The sequence below is a fragment of the Leuresthes tenuis genome, unplaced genomic scaffold, assembly GCF_036924035.1.
Source record: "Leuresthes tenuis unplaced genomic scaffold, fLeuTen1.0.hap1 SCAF_9, whole genome shotgun sequence".
In the NCBI taxonomy this organism is placed as follows: domain Eukaryota; kingdom Metazoa; phylum Chordata; class Actinopteri; order Atheriniformes; family Atherinopsidae; genus Leuresthes; species Leuresthes tenuis.
In genome coordinates, this window is record NW_027325363.1 from 18699548 (window position 1) to 18712863 (window position 13316).

Consider the following 13316-nt stretch of genomic DNA (forward strand, 5'->3'; position numbering starts at 1 on the left):
ACAGGTTGATGGTGAACCACAGGCTTGTCTTCCTGACTGTGTTTATGTTTATGTATTTACATAAAGCGAATTACACTGTTAGGTCTTACCTGAAGACCCCTACTGGAGGTAGTACCTTCTATGCAGGGGATTTGAACCAAGGTCACCCACATGAAAGATAGCAATCTTACTGGACATAAACAGCATGTTTTTAAGAGGATTTCTGACAATAACTGAGGAAACTCTGCATCTAAATTGGGACGGATGCCGTCTCTGAGAAAAATTGCCAACAGAACTAGCAGAACTTTACAGCTTCCACCATGACTTTATTTGCTAAGTACATACCCAGTACAGTGCTCATGATTTTGAAGCCCTAGCTTCTAGGCAGTAATGACAGCATACGACTAAACAGTGCAACCACGAAGGGACTCGAACCCTCAATTTTCTGATCCGAAGTCAGACGCCTTGTCCATTAGGCCACGTGGTCCTGCTAAGGCTAACAGGGTTAGCTACGCTAGGTGCCTCCGCACCGACAAAAGGGACCTGGCTCGCTATCAGGTGGTTTTCAGCAATGACGAGGCAAGTTTCCAAATTAGATAACCTCGCCTTCAAAACTTCAAAAAGACTATTTGTTACATGTACCATTATCACTAAAGGAGGCAGAGGAGTAACTAAACATCAGACACATGGAGCAAGTAAAAGCAGGAGATGGAGGGAGAGAACTGGTAGCCATGGTAGGCTAGAAAACCATCCTTCAAACTTTCATGGAATCCTTGACTGTAGGCTTGACTTTCGGACTATGCCTCCTCTTCCTGATTGTGAACCAGCCAGCCTTGGGTCCCGGCTGTGTTTATGCATTTACATAAAGTGACTTACACTGGTAGGCAGTTAGGGTAAGGGGGTCTTGCCTGAAGACCCCCACTGGAGGTAGTACCTTTCATGCAGGTGATTTGAACCCAGGTCACCCACATGAAAGGTGGCAATCTTACAGAGAAACAGACCATCTAAAACAGCATGTTTTAAAGAGGATTTCTGACAACGGAACTAGCAAAGTACTTTACAGCTTCCACTTACTTCCACGTACTTTACAGCTGCCAATTATCTATGTTGCCCGTGTTGTTTGCTGACTATGGTCGTTGGTATCTCTAATGCCATATTTCTATAGAGTATAGAGCTGCCTCTTAACAGGGTTTTGTCCTGTTTGGAAAATCTATTTGAAACATGGACAGGTTGATGGTGAACCACAGGCTTGACTTCCTGACTGTGTTTATGTTTATGTATTTACATAAAGCCAATTACACTGTTAGGTCTTGCCTGAAGACCCCTACTGGAGGTAGTACCTTCTATGCAGGGGATTTGAACCAAGGTCACTCACATGAAAGATGGCACTCTTACTGGACTTAAACAGCATGTTTTTAAGAGGATTTCTGACAATAACTCAGGAAACTCTGCATCCAAATTGGGACGGATGCCGTCTCTGAGAAAGATTGCCAACAGAACTAGCAGAACTTTACAGCTTCCACCATGACTTTATTTGCTAAGTACATACCCAGTACAGTGCTCATGATTTTAAAGCCCTAGCTTCTAGGCAGTAATGACAGCATACGACTAAACAGTGCAACCACGAAGGGACTCGAACCCTCAATCTTCTGATCCGAAGTCAGACGCCTTGTCCATTAGGCCACGTGGTCCTGCTAAGGCTAACAGGGTTAGCTACGCTAGGTGCCTCCGCACCGACAAAAGGGACCTGGCTTGCTATCAGGTGGTTTTCAGCAATGACGAGGCGAGTTTCCAAATTAGATAACCTCGCCTTCAAAACTTCAAAAAGACTATTTGTTACATGTACCATTATCACTAAAGGAGGCAGAGGAGTAACTAAACATCCGACACATGGAGCAAGTAAAAGCAGGAGATGGAGGGAGAGAACTGGTAGCCATGGTAGGCTAGAAAACCATCCTTCAAACTTTCATGGAATCCTTGACTGTAGGCTTGACTTTCGGACTATGCCTCCTCTTCCTGATTGTGAACCAGCCAGCCTTGGGTCCCGGCTGTGTTTATGCATTTACATAAAGTGACTTACACTGGTAGGCAGTTAGGGTAAGGGGGTCTTGCCTGAAGACCCCCACTGGAGGTAGTACCTTTCATGCAGGGGATTTGAACCCAGGTCACCCACATGAAAGGTAGCAATCTTACAGAGAAACAGACCATCTAAAACAGCATGTTTTAAAGAGGATTTCTGACAATGGAACTAGCAAAGTACTTTACAGCTTCCACTTACTTCCACGTACTTTACAGCTGCCAATTATCTATGTTGCCCGTGTTGTTTGCTGACTATGGTCGTTGGTATCTCTAATGCCATATTTCTATAGAGTATAGAGCTGCCTCTTAACAGGGTTTTGTCCTGTTTGGAAAATCTGTTTGAAACATGGACAGGTTGATGGTGAACCACAGGCTTGTCTTCCTGACTGTGTTTATGTTTATGTATTTACATAAAGCGAATTACACTGTTAGGTCTTACCTGAAGACCCCTACTGGAGGTAGTACCTTCTATGCAGGGGATTTGAACCAAGGTCACCCACATGAAAGATAGCAATCTTACTGGACATAAACAGCATGTTTTTAAGAGGATTTCTGACAATAACTGAGGAAACTCTGCATCTAAATTGGGACGGATGCCGTCTCTGAGAAAGATTGCCAACAGAACTAGCAGAACTTTACAGCTTCCACCATGACTTTATTTGCTAAGTACATACCCAGTACAGTGCTCATGATTTTGAAGCCCTAGCTTCTAGGCAGTAATGACAGCATACGACTAAACAGTGCAACCACGAAGGGACTCGAACCCTCAATTTTCTGATCCGAAGTCAGACGCCTTGTCCATTAGGCCACGTGGTCCTGCTAAGGCTAACAGGGTTAGCTACGCTAGGTGCCTCCGCACCGACAAAAGGGACCTTGCTTGCTATCAGGTGGTTTTCAGCAATGACGAGGCGAGTTTCCAAATTAGATAACCTCGCCTTCAAAACTTCAAAAAGACTATTTGTTACATGTACCATTATCACTAAAGGAGGCAGAGGAGTAACTAAACATCAGACACATGGAGCAAGTAAAAGCAGGAGATGGAGGGAGAGAACTGGTAGCCATGGTAGGCTAGAAAACCATCCTTCAAACTTTCATGGAATCCTTGACTGTAGGCTTGACTTTCGGACTATGCCTCCTCTTCCTGATTGTGAACCAGCCAGCCTTGGGTCCCGGCTGTGTTTATGCATTTACATAAAGTGACTTACACTGGTAGGCAGTTAGGGTAAGGGGGTCTTGCCTGAAGACCCCCACTGGAGGTAGTACCTTTCATGCAGGGGATTTGAACCCAGGTCACCCACATGAAAGGTGGCAATCTTACAGAGAAACAGACCATCTAAAACAGCATGTTTTAAAGAGGATTTCTGACAACAGAACTAGGAAAGTACTTTACAGCTTCCACTTACTTCCACGTACTTTACAGCTGCCAATTATCTATGTTGCCCGTGTTGTTTGCTGACTATGGTCGTTGGTGTCTCTAATGCCATATTTCTATAGAGTATAGAGCTGCCTCTTAACAGGGTTTTGTCCTGTTTGGAAAATCTATTTGAAACATGGACAGGTTGATGGTGAACCACAGGCTTGACTTCCTGACTGTGTTTATGTTTATGTATTTACATAAAGCCAATTACACTGTTAGGTCTTGCCTGAAGACCCCTACTGGAGGTAGTACCTTCTATGCAGGGGATTTGAACCAAGGTCACTCACATGAAAGATGGCACTCTTACTGGACTTAAACAGCATGTTTTTAAGAGGATTTCTGACAATAACTCAGGAAACTCTGCATCCAAATTGGGACGGATGCCGTCTCTGAGAAAGATTGCCAACAGAACTAGCAGAACTTTACAGCTTCCACCATGACTTTATTTGCTAAGTACATACCCAGTACAGTGCTCATGATTTTAAAGCCCTAGCTTCTAGGCAGTAATGACAGCATACGACTAAACAGTGCAACCACGAAGGGACTCGAACCCTCAATCTTCTGATCCGAAGTCAGACGCCTTGTCCATTAGGCCACGTGGTCCTGCTAAGGCTAACAGGGTTAGCTACGCTAGGTGCCTCCGCACCGACAAAAGGGACCTTGCTTGCTATCAGGTGGTTTTCAGCAATGACGAGGCGAGTTTCCAAATTAGATAACCTCGCCTTCAAAACTTCAAAAAGACTATTTGTTACATGTACCATTATCACTAAAGGAGGCAGAGGAGTAACTAAACATCAGACACATGGAGCAAGTAAAAGCAGGAGATGGAGGGAGAGAACTGGTAGCCATGGTAGGCTAGAAAACCATCCTTCAAACTTTCATGGAATCCTTGACTGTAGGCTTGACTTTCGGACTATGCCTCCTCTTCCTGATTGTGAACCAGCCAGCCTTGGGTCCCGGCTGTGTTTATGCATTTACATAAAGTGACTTACACTGGTAGGCAGTTAGGGTAAGGGGGTCTTGCCTGAAGACCCCCACTGGAGGTAGTACCTTTCATGCAGGGGATTTGAACCCAGGTCACCCACATGAAAGGTGGCAATCTTACAGAGAAACAGACCATCTAAAACAGCATGTTTTAAAGAGGATTTCTGACAACAGAACTAGGAAAGTACTTTACAGCTTCCACTTACTTCCACGTACTTTACAGCTGCCAATTATCTATGTTGCCCGTGTTGTTTGCTGACTATGGTCGTTGGTGTCTCTAATGCCATATTTCTATAGAGTATAGAGCTGCCTCTTAACAGGGTTTTGTCCTGTTTGGAAAATCTATTTGAAACATGGACAGGTTGATGGTGAACCACAGGCTTGACTTCCTGACTGTGTTTATGTTTATGTATTTACATAAAGCCAATTACACTGTTAGGTCTTGCCTGAAGACCCCTACTGGAGGTAGTACCTTCTATGCAGGGAATTTGAACCAAGGTCACTCACATGAAAGATGGCACTCTTACTGGACTTAAACAGCATGTTTTTAAGAGGATTTCTGACAATAACTCAGGAAACTCTGCATCCAAATTGGGACGGATGCCGTCTCTGAGAAAGATTGCCAACAGAACTAGCAGAACTTTACAGCTTCCACCATGACTTTATTTGCTAAGTACATACCCAGTACAGTGCTCATGATTTTGAAGCCCTAGCTTCTAGGCAGTAATGACAGCATACGACTAAACAGTGCAACCACGAAGGGACTCGAACCCTCAATTTTCTGATCCGAAGTCAGACGCCTTGTCCATTAGGCCACGTGGTCCTGCTAAGGCTAACAGGGTTAGCTACGCTAGGTGCCTCCGCACCGACAAAAGGGACCTGGCTTGCTATCAGGTGGTTTTCAGCAATGACGAGGCGAGTTTCCAAATTAGATAACCTCGCCTTCAAAACTTCAAAAAGACTATTTGTTACATGTACCATTATCACTAAAGGAGGCAGAGGAGTAACTAAACATCCGACACATGGAGCAAGTAAAAGCAGGAGATGGAGGGAGAGAACTGGTAGCCATGGTAGGCTAGAAAACCATCCTTCAAACTTTCATGGAATCCTTGACTGTAGGCTTGACTTTCGGACTATGCCTCCTCTTCCTGATTGTGAACCAGCCAGCCTTGGGTCCCGGCTGTGTTTATGCATTTACATAAAGTGACTTACACTGGTAGGCAGTTAGGGTAAGGGGGTCTTGCCTGAAGACCCCCACTGGAGGTAGTACCTTTCATGCAGGGGATTTGAACCCAGGTCACCCACATGAAAGGTAGCAATCTTACAGAGAAACAGACCATCTAAAACAGCATGTTTTAAAGAGGATTTCTGACAATGGAACTAGCAAAGTACTTTACAGCTTCCACTTACTTCCACGTACTTTACAGCTGCCAATTATCTATGTTGCCCGTGTTGTTTGCTGACTATGGTCGTTGGTATCTCTAATGCCATATTTCTATAGAGTATAGAGCTGCCTGTTAACAGGGTTTTGTCCTGTTTGGAAAATCTGTTTGAAACATGGACAGGTTGATGGTGAACCACAGGCTTGTCTTCCTGACTGTGTTTATGTTTATGTATTTACATAAAGCGAATTACACTGTTAGGTCTTACCTGAAGACCCCTACTGGAGGTAGTACCTTCTATGCAGGGGATTTGAACCAAGGTCACCCACATGAAAGATAGCAATCTTACTGGACATAAACAGCATGTTTTTAAGAGGATTTCTGACAATAACTGAGGAAACTCTGCATCTAAATTGGGACGGATGCCGTCTCTGAGAAAAATTGCCAACAGAACTAGCAGAACTTTACAGCTTCCACCATGACTTTATTTGCTAAGTACATACCCAGTACAGTGCTCATGATTTTGAAGCCCTAGCTTCTAGGCAGTAATGACAGCATACGACTAAACAGTGCAACCACGAAGGGACTCGAACCCTCAATTTTCTGATCCGAAGTCAGACGCCTTGTCCATTAGGCCACGTGGTCCTGCTAAGGCTAACAGGGTTAGCTACGCTAGGTGCCTCCGCACCGACAAAAGGGACCTGGCTCGCTATCAGGTGGTTTTCAGCAATGACGAGGCAAGTTTCCAAATTAGATAACCTCGCCTTCAAAACTTCAAAAAGACTATTTGTTACATGTACCATTATCACTAAAGGAGGCAGAGGAGTAACTAAACATCAGACACATGGAGCAAGTAAAAGCAGGAGATGGAGGGAGAGAACTGGTAGCCATGGTAGGCTAGAAAACCATCCTTCAAACTTTCATGGAATCCTTGACTGTAGGCTTGACTTTCGGACTATGCCTCCTCTTCCTGATTGTGAACCAGCCAGCCTTGGGTCCCGGCTGTGTTTATGCATTTACATAAAGTGACTTACACTGGTAGGCAGTTAGGGTAAGGGGGTCTTGCCTGAAGACCCCCACTGGAGGTAGTACCTTTCATGCAGGTGATTTGAACCCAGGTCACCCACATGAAAGGTGGCAATCTTACAGAGAAACAGACCATCTAAAACAGCATGTTTTAAAGAGGATTTCTGACAACGGAACTAGCAAAGTACTTTACAGCTTCCACTTACTTCCACGTACTTTACAGCTGCCAATTATCTATGTTGCCCGTGTTGTTTGCTGACTATGGTCGTTGGTGTCTCTAATGCCATATTTCTATAGAGTATAGAGCTGCCTCTTAACAGGGTTTTGTCCTGTTTGGAAAATCTGTTTGAAACATGGACAGGTTGATGGTGAACCACAGGCTTGTCTTCCTGACTGTGTTTATGTTTATGTATTTACATAAAGCGAATTACACTGTTAGGTCTTGCCTGAAGACCCCTACTGGAGGTAGTACCTTCTATGCAGGGGATTTGAACCAAGGTCACCCACATGAAAGATAGCAATCTTACTGGACATAAACAGCATGTTTTTAAGAGGATTTCTGACAATAACTCAGGAAACTCTGCATCTAAATTGGGTCGGATGCCGTCTCTGAGAAAGATTGCCAACAGAACTAGCAGAACTTTACAGCTTCCACCACTAAGTACATACCCAGTACAGTGCTCATGATTTTGAAGTTCTAGCTTCTAGGCAGTAATGACAGCATACGACTAAACAGTGCAACCACGAAGGGACTCGAACCCTCAATTTTCTGATCCGAAGTCAGACGCCTTGTCCATTAGGCCACGTGGTCCTGCTAAGGCTAACAGGGTTAGCTACGCTAGGTGCCTCCGCACCGACAAAAGGGACCTGGCTCGCTATCAGGTGGTTTTCAGCAATGACGAGGCAAGTTTCCAAATTAGATAACCTCGCCTTCAAAACTTCAAAAAGACTATTTGTTACATGTACCATTATCACTAAAGGAGGCAGAGGAGTAACTAAACATCAGACACATGGAGCAAGTAAAAGCAGGAGATGGAGGGAGAGAACTGGTAGCCATGGTAGGCTAGAAAACCATCCTTCAAACTTTCATGGAATCCTTGACTGTAGGCTTGACTTTCGGACTATGCCTCCTCTTCCTGATTGTGAACCAGCCAGCCTTGGGTCCCGGCTGTGTTTATGCATTTACATAAAGTGACTTACACTGGTAGGCAGTTAGGGTAAGGGGGTCTTGCCTGAAGACCCCCACTGGAGGTAGTACCTTTCATGCAGGTGATTTGAACCCAGGTCACCCACATGAAAGGTGGCAATCTTACAGAGAAACAGACCATCTAAAACAGCATGTTTTAAAGAGGATTTCTGACAACGGAACTAGCAAAGTACTTTACAGCTTCCACTTACTTCCACGTACTTTACAGCTGCCAATTATCTATGTTGCCCGTGTTGTTTGCTGACTATGGTCGTTGGTGTCTCTAATGCCATATTTCTATAGAGTATAGAGCTGCCTCTTAACAGGGTTTTGTCCTGTTTGGAAAATCTGTTTGAAACATGGACAGGTTGATGGTGAACCACAGGCTTGTCTTCCTGACTGTGTTTATGTTTATGTATTTACATAAAGCGAATTACACTGTTAGGTCTTGCCTGAAGACCCCTACTGGAGGTAGTACCTTCTATGCAGGGGATTTGAACCAAGGTCACCCACATGAAAGATAGCAATCTTACTGGACATAAACAGCATGTTTTTAAGAGGATTTCTGACAATAACTCAGGAAACTCTGCATCTAAATTGGGTCGGATGCCGTCTCTGAGAAAGATTGCCAACAGAACTAGCAGAACTTTACAGCTTCCACCATGACTTTATTTGCTAAGTACATACCCAGTACAGTGCTCATGATTTTGAAGCCCTAGCTTCTAGGCAGTAATGACAGCATACGACTAAACAGTGCAACCACGAAGGGACTCGAACCCTCAATTTTCTGATCCGAAGTCAGACGCCTTGTCCATTAGGCCACGTGGTCCTGCTAAGGCTAACAGGGTTAGCTACGCTAGGTGCCTCCGCACCGACAAAAGGGACCTGGCTCGCTATCAGGTGGTTTTCAGCAATGACGAGGCGAGTTTCCAAATTAGATAACCTCGCCTTCAAAACTTCAAAAAGACTATTTGTTACATGTACCATTATCACTAAAGGAGGCAGAGGAGTAACTAAACATCAGACACATGGAGCAAGTAAAAGCAGGAGATGGAGGGAGAGAACTGGTAGCCATGGTAGGCTAGAAAACCATCCTTCAAACTTTCATGGAATCCTTGACTGTAGGCTTGACTTTCGGACTATGCCTCCTCTTCCTGATTGTGAACCAGCCAGCCTTGGGTCCCGGCTGTGTTTATGCATTTACATAAAGTGACTTACACTGGTAGGCAGTTAGGGTAAGGGGGTCTTGCCTGAAGACCCCCACTGGAGGTAGTACCTTTCATGCAGGGGATTTGAACCCAGGTCACCCACATGAAAGGTGGCAATCTTACAGAGAAACAGACCATCTAAAACAGCATGTTTTAAAGAGGATTTCTGACAACAGAACTAGGAAAGTACTTTACAGCTTCCACTTACTTCCACGTACTTTACAGCTGCCAATTATCTATGTTGCCCGTGTTGTTTGCTGACTATGGTCGTTGGTGTCTCTAATGCCATATTTCTATAGAGTATAGAGCTGCCTCTTAACAGGGTTTTGTCCTGTTTGGAAAATCTATTTGAAACATGGACAGGTTGATGGTGAACCACAGGCTTGACTTCCTGACTGTGTTTATGTTTATGTATTTACATAAAGCCAATTACACTGTTAGGTCTTGCCTGAAGACCCCTACTGGAGGTAGTACCTTCTATGCAGGGAATTTGAACCAAGGTCACTCACATGAAAGATGGCACTCTTACTGGACTTAAACAGCATGTTTTTAAGAGGATTTCTGACAATAACTCAGGAAACTCTGCATCCAAAGTGGGACGGATGCCATCTCTCAGAAAGATTGTCAACAGAACTAGCAGAACTTTACAGCTTCCACCATGACTTTATTTGCTAAGTACTTACCCAATACAGTGAAGGCCTAGCTTCTATACAGTAATGACAGCATACAACTAAACAGTGCAACCACGAAGGGACTCGAACCCTCAATCTTCTGATCCGAAGTCAGACGCCTTGTCCATTAGGCCACGTGGTCCTGCTAAGGCTAACAGGGTTAGCTACGCTAGGTGCCTCCGCACCGACAAAAGGGACCTGGCTTGCTATCAGGTGGTTTTCAGCAATGACGAGGCGAATTTCCAAATCAGATAACCTCGCCTTCAAAACTTCAAAAAGACTATTTGTTACATGTACCATTATCACTAAAGGAGGCAGAGGAGTAACTAAACATCAGACACATGGAGCAAGTAAAAGCAGGAGATGGAGGGAGAGAACTGGTAGCCATGGTAGGCTAGAAAACCATCCTTCAAACTTTCATGGAATCCTTGACTGTAGGCTTGACTTTCGGACTATGCCTCCTCTTCCTGATTGTGAACCAGCCAGCCTTGGGTCCCGGCTGTGTTTATGCATTTACATAAAGTGACTTACACTGGTAGGCAGTTAGGGTAAGGGGGTCTTGCCTGAAGACCCCCACTGGAGGTAGTACCTTTCATGCAGGGGATTTGAACCCAGGTGACCCACATGAAAGGTGACAATCTTACAGAGAAACAGACCATCTAAAACAGCATGTTTTAAAGAGGATTTCTGACAACAGAACTAGCAAAGTACTTTACAGCTTCCACTTACTTCCACGTACTTTACAGCTGCCAATTATCTATGTTGCCCGTGTTGTTTGCTGACTATGGTCGTTGGTGTCTCTAATGCCATATTTCTATAGAGTATAGAGCTGCCTCTTAACAGGGTTTTGTCCTGTTTGGAAAATCTGTTTGAAACATGGACAGGTTGATGGTGAACCACAGGCTTGTCTTCCTGACTGTGTTTATGTTTATGTATTTACATAAAGCGAATTACACTGTTAGGTCTTGCCTGAAGACCCCTACTGGAGGTAGTACCTTCTATGCAGGGGATTTGAACCAAGGTCACCCACATGAAAGATAGCAATCTTACTGGACATAAACAGCATGTTTTTAAGAGGATTTCTGACAATAACTCAGGAAACTCTGCATCTAAATTGGGTCGGATGCCGTCTCTGAGAAAGATTGCCAACAGAACTAGCAGAACTTTACAGCTTCCACCACTAAGTACATACCCAGTACAGTGCTCATGATTTTGAAGTTCTAGCTTCTAGGCAGTAATGACAGCATACGACTAAACAGTGCAACCACGAAGGGACTCGAACCCTCAATCTTCTGATCCGAAGTCAGACGCCTTGTCCATTAGGCCACGTGGTCCTGCTAAGGCTAACAGGGTTAGCTACGCTAGGTGCCTCCGCACCGACAAAAGGGACCTGGCTCGCTATCAGGTGGTTTTCAGCAATGACGAGGCGAATTTCCAAATCAGATAACCTCGCCTTCAAAACTTCAAAAAGACTATTTGTTACATGTACCATTATCACTAAAGGAGGCAGAGGAGTAACTAAACATCAGACACATGGAGCAAGTAAAAGCAGGAGATGGAGGGAGAGAACTGGTAGCCATGGTAGGCTAGAAAACCATCCTTCAAACTTTCATGGAATCCTTGACTGTAGGCTTGACTTTCGGACTATGCCTCCTCTTCCTGATTGTGAACCAGCCAGCCTTGGGTCCCGGCTGTGTTTATGCATTTACATAAAGTGACTTACACTGGTAGGCAGTTAGGGTAAGGGGGTCTTGCCTGAAGACCCCCACTGGAGGTAGTACCTTTCATGCAGGTGATTTGAACCCAGGTCACCCACATGAAAGGTGGCAATCTTACAGAGAAACAGACCATCTAAAACAGCATGTTTTTAAGAGGATTTCTGACAACGGAACTAGCAAAGTACTTTACAGCTTCCACTTACTTCCACGTACTTTACAGCTGCCAATTATCTATGTTGCCCGTGTTGTTTGCTGACTATGGTCGTTGGTGTCTCTAATGCCATATTTCTATAGAGTATAGAGCTGCCTCTTAACAGGGTTTTGTCCTGTTTGGAAAATCTATTTGAAACATGGACAGGTTGATGGTGAACCACAGGCTTGACTTCCTGACTGTGTTTATGTTTATGTATTTACATAAAGCCAATTACACTGTTAGGTCTTGCCTGAAGACCCCTACTGGAGGTAGTACCTTCTATGCAGGGGATTTGAACCAAGGTCACTCACATGAAAGATGGCACTCTTACTGGACTTAAACAGCATGTTTTTAAGAGGATTTCTGACAATAACTCAGGAAACTCTGCATCCAAAGTGGGACGGATGCCATCTCTCAGAAAGATTGTCAACAGAACTAGCAGAACTTTACAGCTTCCACCATGACTAAGTACTTTGCTAAGTACTTACCCAGTACAGTGAAGGCCTAGCTTCTATACAGTAATGACAGCATACAACTAAACAGTGCAACCACGAAGGGACTCGAACCCTCAATCAAGTTTTCAGTAATGACGAGGCGAATTTCCAAATCAGATAACCTCGCCTTCAAAACTTCAAAGAGACTATTTGTTACATGTACCATTATCACTAAAGGAGGCAGAGGAGTAACTAAACATCAGACACATGGAGCAAGTAAAAGCAGGAGATGGAGGGAGAGAACTGGTAGCCATGGTAGGCTAGAAAACCATCCTTCAAACTTTCATGGAATCCTTGACTGTAGGCTTGACTTTTGGACTATGCCTCCTCTTCCTGATTGTGAACCAGCCAGCCTTGGGTCCCGGCTGTGTTTATGCATTTACATAAAGTGACTTACACTGGTAGGCAGTTAGGATAAGGGGGTCTTGCCTGAAGACCCCCACTGGAGGTAGTACCTTTCATGCAGGGGATTTGAACCCAGGTCACCCACATGAAAGGTGGCAATCTTAGAGAGAAACAGACCATCTAAAACAGCATGTTTTAAAGAGGATTTCTGACAACAGAACTAGCAAAGTACTTTACAGCTTCCAGGGGATTTGAACCCAGGTCACCCACATGAAAGGTGGCAATCTTACAGAGAAACAGACCATCTAAAACAGCATGTTTTTAAGAGGATTTCTGACAACAGAACTAGCAAAGTACTTTACAGCTTCCAGGGGATTTGAACCCAGGTCACCCACATGGAAGGTGGCAATCTTACAGAGAAACAGACCATCTAAAACAGCATGTTTTTAAGAGGATTTCTGTCAACGGAACTAGCAAAGTACTTTACAGCTTCCACTTACTTCCACGTACTTTACAGCTGCCAATTATCTATGTTGCCCGTGTTGTTTGCTGACTATGGTCGTTGGTATCTCTAATGCCATATTTCTATAGAGTATAGAGCTGCCTCTTAACAGGGTTTTGTCCTGTTTGGAAA

General features: G+C 44.3%; 1 protein-coding gene and 10 non-coding genes across 12 annotated transcripts in view; 1 reads left to right on the forward strand and 10 right to left on the reverse strand.

Moving 5' to 3' along the window:
* sphkap (SPHK1 interactor, AKAP domain containing) overlaps positions 1-13316 on the forward strand; it is a 133502-nt gene that overhangs the window by 84349 nt on the left and 35837 nt on the right. The window lies entirely within an intron of this gene.
* On the reverse strand, positions 394-466 carry trnar-ucg (transfer RNA arginine (anticodon UCG)). The gene has a single exon. It is a non-coding gene; the product is annotated as a tRNA-Arg (tRNA).
* Positions 1598-1670, reverse strand: trnar-ucg (transfer RNA arginine (anticodon UCG)). Its single transcript has one exon. It is a non-coding gene; the product is annotated as a tRNA-Arg (tRNA).
* Positions 2802-2874, reverse strand: trnar-ucg (transfer RNA arginine (anticodon UCG)). The gene has a single exon. It is a non-coding gene; the product is annotated as a tRNA-Arg (tRNA).
* On the reverse strand, positions 4006-4078 carry trnar-ucg (transfer RNA arginine (anticodon UCG)). Its single transcript has one exon. It is a non-coding gene; the product is annotated as a tRNA-Arg (tRNA).
* trnar-ucg (transfer RNA arginine (anticodon UCG)) lies at positions 5210-5282 on the reverse strand. Its single transcript has one exon. It is a non-coding gene; the product is annotated as a tRNA-Arg (tRNA).
* Positions 6414-6486, reverse strand: trnar-ucg (transfer RNA arginine (anticodon UCG)). The gene has a single exon. It is a non-coding gene; the product is annotated as a tRNA-Arg (tRNA).
* trnar-ucg (transfer RNA arginine (anticodon UCG)) lies at positions 7606-7678 on the reverse strand. Its single transcript has one exon. It is a non-coding gene; the product is annotated as a tRNA-Arg (tRNA).
* Positions 8810-8882, reverse strand: trnar-ucg (transfer RNA arginine (anticodon UCG)). The gene has a single exon. It is a non-coding gene; the product is annotated as a tRNA-Arg (tRNA).
* Positions 10002-10074, reverse strand: trnar-ucg (transfer RNA arginine (anticodon UCG)). The gene has a single exon. It is a non-coding gene; the product is annotated as a tRNA-Arg (tRNA).
* Positions 11194-11266, reverse strand: trnar-ucg (transfer RNA arginine (anticodon UCG)). The gene has a single exon. It is a non-coding gene; the product is annotated as a tRNA-Arg (tRNA).